The 11,224-nt window shown below is 48.7% G+C and overlaps 1 pseudogene; it reads right to left on the reverse strand.

The window, feature by feature from the left end:
- Positions 1-1,732: 1,732 nt before the first annotated feature.
- On the reverse strand, positions 1,733-9,577 carry LOC134475108 (G-protein coupled receptor 143-like; annotated as a pseudogene).
- Between the last annotated feature and the right edge of the window lie 1,647 nt (positions 9,578-11,224).

Consider the following 11,224-nt stretch of genomic DNA (forward strand, 5'->3'; position numbering starts at 1 on the left):
CTGGAACTTCCAGGTCACCCTTGGAAGGGCAGAGCAGGCAAGCTGGTGCCCTATCCCCTCCCAAGGCCAATGAGGACAAAGAAGAAAAGTTACCAAGCAACAAAAACCAGCATTATCTTGAAAAACCGGGTCTTGATCACGGCCCCCATCCACCTCTCATTCTCCAAGTAAATGCCTTTTCTTCCTTTCAGTAATGAGCCACTGTCAAAAAACGAGGGAGGACCTCCGTGCTCCTCTCCCGGGCAGCCGACACTTCACAGCAGAAAACCCCAGCAAGGCAGGTGAGGGGCAGGCATCTGTGTCCTCCCAGCCTTCCACTGGGCATCTCTCTGGCTCTAAGGACTCTCTCTGCAGCTTCCGAGTGGATCTGAGCTCCAGGTTCACTCCCAGAGAAGTCCTGTCCTCCTCCCCCAGTGCTCCTGATGTCAGTAGCATCAGATGTAACCACAGGACAATTGTCACAACTAAGAAAACAACACTGACACATTACAAACTGAACTCCTGATATTTGGATTTTACTAATTTGGGTATAATTTTTTGTGGTTGTCTCTTTGATACAGGGTCTCACTGTGTAGCCCAGGCTGGCCTTGAACACACAGTGAACCTCCTGTCTCAGCCCCCTGAACACTGGGATGACAGGCATGTGCCACTATGTCCGGCTTTAGCTATTGCCTTTCTGAAGGTTTTCTCTATTATGAAAGGCACACTGTTATTTTAAAATATTGAAAAATTTAACATTTCTCCTTAAAGACGTGTTAGAACACATTTAAAAAAATGTTTAGCAAGAGTTGGGTGTGGTATGCATGGCTGTCATTCCAGTACTCAGGAGGCTGAGGCAGGAGGATCACTGTGAGTTCAAGGGCAGCCTGGGCTATAAACTGAGTTCAAGGCCAGCCTGAACTGCACAGTGAAACCTTGTCTCAAAAAAAAAAAAAAAAAAAAAAAAATTCAGCAAAACTTCAGGGGTGGGACGTGGCTTGAGGGTAGAATGTTTAGCATGGGCATAGCCCTAGGTTTGACCTTAACACTGCAAAGCTTGTTTTATGAAAGGAAAAAGAATAATGAATGACCTGTGATTTTCTGGCCAGAGACAGCTACTGCTGACATCATACTGAACCTTTTCCTTTTGATTTTTACTTTTGCTGTGCTAGGGACTAAACCTAAGGCCTCATGCACAATAGGAAAACACTTAACCTCTGGGCTCTATCATATACCCAGTACCTGTAGTGTGCTCCTTTTCCTGTTGTTCTGATTAGTTGGTTGGGATGGCCCTCCCTGTGTAGCCCAGCCTTTCCTTGAACTTGTGCTTTTTTAATAAGTCATCTTCATATGTAAGAAATAGTTGAATCACTGTTATTATGCAATACTGCACAAACTTGCTGTGTTTGATAGACTATATTTAAAGGTAGGTAGGAAAAGACTCATCCAAGGAGACGCACTAATTTTAAAAGGTTTCTAAAAGGTTCTACAAGCAACAGCTGATCCTCCAACCACCTTTCTGATAAGGTGTCTGCCCTGGAGAGACCCCCAGAGGCATAAGGCAGATGGAATGAGACAGGAGGGCCGGGACACAGGTGCCCACTACAGTCACCTATCCAGTTGTTATCATGGCAGTGGACCCATTTCCCCTGCCCTACTTCCTGTTCCCTGTTGTCCACCAGGTGCATTATGGGAGTGACAAGGCCCTCCCTTCAACCAACTTCTGGCCCCTTCTACTCCTTCCTTACCTGAGTTTCCCAAAGCCACCTTCAGGGCCTCCAGAGCATAGTAAGGGCAGCCCCGGGCTGGGCCTGGCCCAGAAATAAAAAGCTAGTCCTGGATCTGACCTAAGGGATCACTGCACAGCACAATGTCATCCCTGACTAAGCAGGTTGTTCACCTGTTAATCCTGTTCCTCTTCACCAGCTGTACAGCTCCTGCTCGGTCTGGGCCAGCTGTCCTGTGTAATCCCTTAAGGACACTGAGGACTGTTATCTCAGTCCAAGGCCTGGGGCTTCCCCTCGGCTCTGCATCCAGAGCGGTTCCCCATCATTACCTGCAGCCACTGTCTTGTGGAACAGCACCGGGTTGGCCACCAGGACAAGCAGCAATGGCAGATACATGGTACCATAGTGGGGGATGGCGTGGTCCAGTCCCCTCTCACACCTGGGGTGGGACATCGAGTCATTCTTAAAAGAGGCTTTGGCTTTGCCTGCCACTGATCTAGACGGGAGGTAAGACAGGGAGGGTGTGGGATAGGCTTCAACTCCACCTGCAGGGACCCTGACTTCAAATTTCTAAGAAAAAGCAAAAAACTGCAAAGAAGAGAGATCATTATGCTTCTCTCTAATAAATGGGAGGACCCTAGAGCATCATGACACAGGGACCTACGCCTGTCAGCTCAGCTGTTCAGGACGCTGAGATAGGAGGATCACAAGTGCAAGGCTAGCCTGGGCAACTCAGGTCCTGTCTCAAAATAAAAAGTAGAAAGGGCAGGGGATTGCATAGCAGGCTCACAGCCCTGGGTTTGGCCCCAATATAGGGGGAAAAGTAAAGGAAGGGAGATGGTAGTGAGTGTCCGGGGGTCTCGGCTAACTGGGTTGTGAAGGTGGCCACAGCCTGGGGAGAACACAGTCTGGGCCAGGGCACTGGGCTCTGGGCAGCAGAGAGCTGGCTCACCTGGACATGGAGGGGTAATAGAGCATTGTGACTTCTTCAGCACACAGCAACGTGGCCAGGCCCCAGGGCATAAGGTGGTAGAGCAGAATGATGCTTTGAGGAAATGGAGGCTGGCACTTTGGAACCTCCTGCCTCAGCCTCCCAGTGTGCTGGGGTTCCCAGAGAGCACAGCACCATACCAGTTCTGAATATTTCAGGTCAACAGAAACATGTAGGACCACGTGGCCTTCCATGCCCAGCTTCTTTTGCTCAGTGTGTTTCTGAGGTTCATCCACTCTGCAACAGGGCCTGGCTTCTTGGGGGCTGAATTCTGTCCTGTCCCATCCCATGGACAGATCGTGTCTGGCTTCCCCACCCATCTGTCGGGCACACGGGGTGGCTCCTAGCTCTGGGCCACCATGAACAGTGCTGCTGCTCACTTACAGGAGTAGAGTTCGATTCCTGCTTTCAGCCCCACCAAAAAGGGGCACTGCTATGTTATGTAGTATTTTCTGTTTGTTTTCTTCTTTTTTTCTCTCTAAATTGTTTGTTTGTTTTGTGGTCCTAGGTCACAGACCCTAGGCCTCAACATGCCAGACAAACATTCTATCACTGAGCTATACCCTCCACTGCTCTATGCTTACCTTTTCTTTTTCTTTCTGTTTCGTTTTATTTTGCAAGGGGGAGAGGTGAGGACTGAGTGAGGATTGAGCCCACAGCCTTGATACCAAGCTACATCACTCTTTCAAAATTTTTCTGTTTAGAGACCAGGTCTCACTATGTGGCCCAAACTGGCTTTCATCTCCTAAGTTTAAATAATTCTCCTACCTCAGCCTCCTGAGTAGTTGGAACTATGGCTGTGTGCCACAAGCCCTGCTCCAATTTTAATGATACTCATCCAATACAAATGGCTGTTTCTGACACTTAAACTAAACATGACCCATTCTCTAGAATAGGTAATTAATCTATAGTATCCTCCAAGAGCACTGTTCTTTTCTCATCTGCTATAGTCAGACTATCTAGGTCTCCACAAAATTCCAATTTGAAGCCAGAGGTGATGGTGGTACAATTCTGTAATCCCAGCACCCTGGGAGGCTGAGGCAGGGGGACCACAGGTTTGAGCTCAGCCTGGGCCACTTGGTGACTTAGTGAGATCCTGTTTCAAAATAAATGAATAGGGGATCGAGATTTGGCTCAACAACACAAGTGCCCGCCTGGCAAGCACAAGGTCTTGAGTTCAGTCCTCAGTACCAAAACACAAATCAAAGAGCCAGGTGTGGTGGAACATGCCTATATTCCTAGCACTCGGGAGGCTGAGGCAGGAGCATCATTGTAAGTTCAAGACAAGCCTGGCCTAACAAAGTGAGCTCAAAACCAGCCTGAACTGTGTAATGAGACCCTATCTCAAAAAGACAAAGAATAATAATAAAATGAATAGGGCTGGGGAGCAAGGTTAGTGTGAAGGCCTTGGGTTCAATTCCCAATCCAGAGAAAATTTAGAGAGGTGATTAAGTCACAGGGTACAACCTTCATGGGTAGGATTAGTGTCCTTACAGAACAGGTCTGTGCCTGGCCCTGCCCTTTCTGTGAGGACCCTGGATGACACCACCTATGAACCAGGAAGCCGTTCCTGGTGGGAGGCAATAAAGATCCAGGTTACAGCAGTGTTAGGGTAGTTTTTTTAGACTCTGCATCAAAAACCAGTCAATGTTGAAAATTTTGATGCTTTTTCATAAATAATAAATACTAAAAATGCAGTCCTTTATTTTTGTGATTTTTTTTCCTGTTAAGTACTCCTTAAATAAACTTAATAATTCATCAATAGAAATATTCTAAAGCATACCTGTGAGTCTGAGAGACAAAATCAGTCTTATGCTCCAAGGCCTGTTGAGATGCAGAGATCATCCTGGTTTATCCGGGTGACCCAGGGCATTCCATGCATTCATAAAAGAGAAGACTCTCTGGGCTGGGAATGTAGCTCAATGTTAAAGCATTTGCCTAGCACATGTGGGCCTTGGGTTTGGCCCTGAACACTACAAAAGAAAACAGAAAGAAGGAGAAAAAGAAAAAGAAAGAAAGAAAAGCTGAGAATTTTCACAGCTACAGAGAAAGAACCAAAGGCCTAGAATTCAATGCTCAACATCCCTGGTTAGATCTGGGGAAGGCAGAAGTGGCCACAAGGAAAGCAGAAGCTTCTAGAAGCTTCTGGAAGCTACCCTATATGACAGGGCAAAGTTTGAGTCTAAGTGTAATGAGAATCTACTGGAAGGCCTTTTGTTCATATATACCAATCAGTATAACAAATTCTAAAGCTCACAAACTAGACTGAGCTGGACATGGTGGCAGTACCATCCACCCCTGGAAAATGGCACCCCATGGCATGCAAGCTCAGCAGGGCAGGCAAAGGGAGCCAACATGGAATCCTGAGACAGAGTGGAGACACACAGAGTGGGACTGGAGAAGGACCCCACTCAGGCTGGACAGTACTGCTGGTGGCTTCAGCGATGGGACAGGTGGGCCAGAGAACAAGGTTAGATCATCCAAGCTCCAGGGCCAAGGCTACCTGCCCATCCTGTTTAGGGGCAGCTCAACCTCTGCTCAGGAACCCGTGCAGGGCAAACCTGGCCTCGTGTCCCAATGAAGAGACCAAGAAAGCTCGTTCTATCTGCTGCTTCCCCTCCCCTTCTCCCTGCAAATCCAACTAGGTTAAGTTTTAACTTCCTAAAGGCCATTTACAAGAAGAAGGGGGGGATGAAAGGGTTAACTCCCTAACTCCCCAGAGCTATCAGAGCAGAGCAGAAAGGAATGCCTAACTCCCCAGAGCTATCAGAACCGAGCAAAAAAAAAAAAAAAAAAATGCACCTGCAAGGTTGTTCTGTCTCAACGAGATAAGTAAGACAAGTAACTGTTCTGTTCTGGGCACATAGTGACTGGGCTAGGACCCCCAGTCTCCATGGTTACTCAACCCCAAACCCCTCCAATCAACTTCTGCCAAGTCCTATCCTGCTCAAAATTAACCAATGCAATCTGCTTCTGTAAACTTGCTTGCCTCCCGCTTGCGCCCTTAAAAACCCTGCACAATTCCCCCTCGGGGCCCTCCGCACTTGTTTGCCTGGGGGACCCCATGCGCATGGAAATAAACTTTTTACTCCTCACTACGAGCGGAGTCCTTGGGGTCTTCTTCCCTGCGATGCCGGTTCTTACACCAGGAATACCTCTGTCCTGCAGATTTGTGGATCACCAGATAGGCATCCACCACATAGCCGAAGAGCCACCAGAAGCAGGCACTGTATAGCAGCTGGATTCTCATCTGGAAGCAGAGACAGCCCACCATGAAGGATTCTGAACACTGAGCCACGGCACCTACCCCGCCATGAAGGACAAGCTGAGGTGGGGCGGGGGCAGCGCTGGAGAGCAGGGACCCATATGTGTGTAGCCTCTGGGGCCCCAGGGGATGCTAGACCTGCTCTCTGCCTTGGGGACACCTACAAACCAGAAGGAAAGGCATGAGGTCGCACTGGGCTTTTTCTGAGTGAAGAAGCTCTGCAGGCTCCTTGCCTGGGAGGGAGAGGGTAAGAAGATCCAGGAGTCCTGTGTGTAGGAGCCAGGACTCCTCAGTAACTGAGGAATGCACCCCATAAGATGCTAAGTAGAAGTCAATGCCTCCAGCTGGACAGAGGGAGGGAACTCCTGGCTTCCAAGGCAGCAGGACCAGCAGGTGACTTACTCAGAGGCAGGCATTTAGAGACTCTGTGAAATTGAACACTGTGTTCAATTTCAGCAAGCAAAAAACAGCCAGCCTCCTTCCTCCTCACATCCTGATCTATCTATCTCCAGTGGATTCTTTTGGTTTGTTTGCTTGTTTTATCTTTTTGAGACAGAGTTTCACTATGCAGTTCAATTTAGCCCAGACTGGTCTTGAACTCACAGCAATCCTCCTGCCTCAACCTCGAGAGTGCTGAGATTACAGGCATGTGCCACCAGGCCTGGCTCCAATGAGTTGTGACTGTGGCTCTGTCCACCCTGAGATTTTCTACCTTGAGGCAAGGTGATACAGCACTTGGGAGGTTGAAGCAGGAGGAAAGGATGATGGAGGGGGTCAAACTTACCACACTTTCCATGCAAAAAGCAGCAGGCCACACATCTGTCCTGATCCAGCCGAGATGTGTTCAGCAAAATCCAGGAAAGCGAGCCATATGGAAGCCCGGATGACAAGCCAGCCCTAAGCAAGAAGTGGATATGGAGGTGTCTGATCCAAATTCATACCTAAAGCCAACTTCCTGCTGCATAAACATGACAGACACTATGGATAAATAAGAAAGGGTAGAGGGATGGTGGCACATGCTTGTAATTCTAGCATTTGGGAGGCTGAAGCAGGAGGATCACTGCAAGACTGAGGTCAGTCTGGGTTACACTGCAAGACTAGGTCTCAAAAAATCAAAAACCAACCAACCAACCAACTAACAGACTGAGCAGAATCAGGAAGAAAACCAATGTCTGACTGGATGACTCTGCACCCAAATGCTTCTACTCCCTAATAAAGGACATATTTCTTCTCTGTTGTCATCTTCAAGTCTGAGAAAGTGGTTTACAGCATTGATCTTAAGTCACAGTTTTGGGCATCTCCAATATTTGTCACTCTAGGCATAGGGACAGAAGACAACTGGGCCCTCGTATACACAGCCTAGGTACCTGCTCACTGGGGTACCCCGGGCAGTCACCCACGATAAACAACAGCTTTGTCCAAAGCCAAATACTACTGAAAAACACGATGGTGAGACAGCAGTGTCACCATGTGCTCCTGAAATGTGAGCAGAGCTTGGGTCCTGAGTTGAACAAACCCACTTCAAAACAACATTTATGGGCTAACCAAACATACAGAGGCTATCACGGAATTGCTTTTAATTCTTTTCAAGTGATACCAGTGGGGATAAATGTCTAAACTTCTCATGTTTCCATGCTCTGTACCAAGATCTGAATGGATGAAATAATCCAAAGTCTGGAATCACCTTCAAATGAATCTACCCAGAAAGGAAGGAGAAGGGTTGTGTACAGCACATGGAAATTCATACTTGTTTATGTATTATATGCTACATTATATATGTTAGAGATCTGCCAAATGAAAAAGTTAAATGGCAAAATCCAGGACTGATGTGGTAGTCCACAACTGCAATCCCAGCACTCAGGAGGCTGAGACAGGAGGATTGCCCCAAATTCGAGGCTATCTTAGGCTACACAGTAAGAGCCTGTCTCCAAAAATATGACAAAATCTAGATTAAACTTCTGTAAAATGTGTCACTCTATACTCTGAACAAGATACATTCTATTCCACTTGATAGTGAACCTCTTTACATGCACCCTGCTCTACAGAGGGCAAACACAGGGCCTGTGCCTTGTAACATTTCACATATTGGCACTAACGTTTAAATTCTTTGGTTGTCTCTGTGTTTCGTTTTATGACAGGGTCTCACTTTCTAGTCCAAGCTGCACTTAAACTTACCACATAGCCCAGGCTGGCCTCGAAATAATAGCGATCCTCCTGCCTCAGCCTCCCGAGAGAGCTGGGATTACCACATCCTGTGCCACGACATCCAGCATAAATGCTTGTGACACTCAGGTATCACCAAACATTCTTTTGAATCTGAAACTGTAAAACCAGTCTTGGCTGGGTCCACAGAAAGCACTCAGGAGAGGCTGGGTCAGCTGGATGCAGTCTGCTTCCCAGGGGTGTAAATGCCAAACGTGAAAGGGGCTGAGGTGTAGCTGGAAGCCAGCTGGGGTGGCCCACACCTCTAATCCCAGGAGTCTGAGAGGCTGAGGCAGAACAATTGCAAATTCCAACCCAGTTTAGACAATTCATAGAGCTAAGAAGACCTTGTCTCAAGACAGAAAAAGGCCCGGGGAGATAGCTAAGCCTGAAGACCCTGGGTGCATACAATCCTTGAGTCTTCTTGGGCAAAAAAGCCCAGATGAAACATAAAAAGGATAGGGGGCGCAGGGGCAGAGCGCCTCTAAATTCAGCTTTTTGCCTTTTTTTTTTTTTTTTTAGTATAGGGGATTGAACTCGCGACTTTGCACTAGCCAACAGGCGCTTAAGCCACCGCGTTAAACCTGCAGCCTTCCCCTGAATTCAGACGCTAGTACCATGGGCGCGCGCGCGCGCGCGCGCGCGCACACACACACACACACACACACACACACACACACACACACACACACACACACACTCCTTCCCTTCCTCCCTCCCTCCTTCCCTCCTTTCCTCGGGCGTAAACGGCACCAACCGCCTTGCTTAGCAGAATTCCCCAGTCACCCAGTCACCCCTAAAGTCCCAAGAAGTCCCGAAGAGTTCCGGTTTCTTCGCTTTTTCTGAACTGGGAGAACTCAGTCGTCCTAACCTGCGCCCCTGCGCCCTCATTCCAGCCAGAACCAAGCAGGTCCCCACCGGCTGGCTACAGGCCATGCGCCCAGCACCATCACCCAGCCCAATCCTGCGGGGCTCAAGTCCCAAACCTGGGACGGAGCGGATCGTGCCCATGCCCTCCGCCTCCCCGTGCTGCATGTCCCAACCGGGCACCCCGCAGCCCTCCTTCCGCACCTGGGGGCCACGTGCCCTCAACCGGGCACCCAGCGGCTCCCCGCCCCACCCCCACGTGCTGCACGCCCGGAACTGCCACCGAGCAGTCCCATCCCTTACCCAGTAGCCAAGAGCGTCGCAGGCGGCGGCGCGCAGGATGCGCACCGAGGCGGGTGGAGAGGCCGGGGGCGCCCGGGGAGCTGTGGGCCGGCGCGCGCGCAGCAGCTGCAGGAGGCCGAGCGCCAGGCGGAGCGCGGAGCTGCCCAGGCACAGCTCGTGGAACGCCCGCGTCCGGAAGCTCAGCACCTGCTGCGTGGCCGCATTCTGCGTGGAGGCGCAGGTGTCCAGGCGCGGCTAGGCCATGGGCCTTGGTTGGGACGCAGCTAGTTCTGCGCGGCGGGACTTCGCGACCGGCTTGGGTCATGCGCTGTACGGGCGGCGGGCGGCGGGCGGGGGCGTCATTTGCCCTGTACTGCCCGCTCCTTCGTCCCCCAGTGGGGCTGCAGAGGCGCCGGCATGGTGGGGGCCGTGCAGGAGGGCTCACAACGTGCGCCTCTGCTAAAGTCAGGGAAGAAAAGTGGGGAGCAGCGCCAGAGGCCACCCCTTTCTCAGACACCCACCCACCCAGTTGCAGAATCTCACCTATCTCCTCCCACCTACCTCCTCATAGCTAGGCTTCTGGAAAATCAGTCAGGGAGCCTGAGTAGACTGTTGATGGGGGAAAAGCTCTCCACCTGTAAATGTGTCTCTCTTAAGCAGGGACGGTGGTTAAAATGGACTTCTTGTGGTCTTTTTCCCCCATAAAAACAATCCTGAAGAGGTAGGAGTTTCTTTTAAAATTAAAGAATATGGGGGCTGGGGATTTAGCTCAGCGGCATAAGTGCCTGCCTTGCAAGCAGGCAGTCGTGAGTTCGATCCCCGGTACCGGTAAAAAGGAAAAAGACAAAAAAAAAAAAAATATGGATAGTTGTGTGTGCTCCAGCCTGTAATCTCAGTGCTCATGAGGCTGAGGCAGGAGAGTCCTGGTGAGTTTGAGGTCCGGTGGGTTTGTCTAATGAATTGAAGGCCAGTTTGAACTACACAGCAAGACTCTGTCTCAAAAAACGCAGTTCAAGCTCTGCTGGACATGGTGGTGCACACCTATAATCTCAGCACTTGGGAGGGTGAGACAGGAGGTTCACTGTGAGTTCCAGACCAGCCTGGGCGACATAAACCGGTTCAACGCTAGCCTGACTTGCAGAGTGAGATTCTATCTCAAAAAGAAAGGGGGGGGTGGGGAGCAATCAACATAAATAAATAAAATTAAGGAACAGGGAGCTGGAAGCGTAGGAAGATCTCACTTGTTGAAGACCTTTTAAATTCTTTAAAAGTTCATCTGTGCCACCGCTCAAAAAATGAAGATAAATCTTAAGGAAAACTCCTTAGCCTAATTAGACACCCACATGCTTTACACCTTAACTTCAGTTCTGTTCTTTTCTCCCCAGCTCCAAAATACACAGATATATTTTTGAAGCTGAATTGCATAGTTTTTAACTCTGTAGAGAAACGTTATCCAAGTTGATGTACTGTGCATACTTCAGCTCAGAAGGCTGAGGCAGGAGGATCACAATGCAAGACAAGCCTGGGTAACTCAAGGAGACGCCTTTTCAAAATAAAAGTCAAAAGTGCTGGAGATATAGGCCTTGAGTTCAATACCATTGCCAGCACCACTAAAAAAAAAAAAAAATATATATATATATGTGTGTATGTATTTGTTTATTACTATTTTTCCTAAGTTTAAACTTTTGTATGTGTTTTCTTATACATTGAAAATGTTGCTTTATTTAGTATACATGTTTCAAAATTGTAGCACACTAATGATAAGAATAGGTATAGAATGAAGTTTTTAAAAAATTCTTTAAAGCTAGAAAAGATGGAAGAGTCTCCTGTAGATTATGAGTTCTTTTTCTTTTCTTTTTTTTTTTTTCCTTCCTTGCCGTGTAGTCCAGATTGACCTTAAATTCACTATGT

This window comes from Cavia porcellus, unplaced genomic scaffold, assembly GCF_034190915.1.
Source record: "Cavia porcellus strain 051 isolate PalLab524CR breed Dunkin Hartley unplaced genomic scaffold, mCavPor4.1 scaffold_61, whole genome shotgun sequence".
Classification (NCBI taxonomy): domain Eukaryota; kingdom Metazoa; phylum Chordata; class Mammalia; order Rodentia; family Caviidae; genus Cavia; species Cavia porcellus.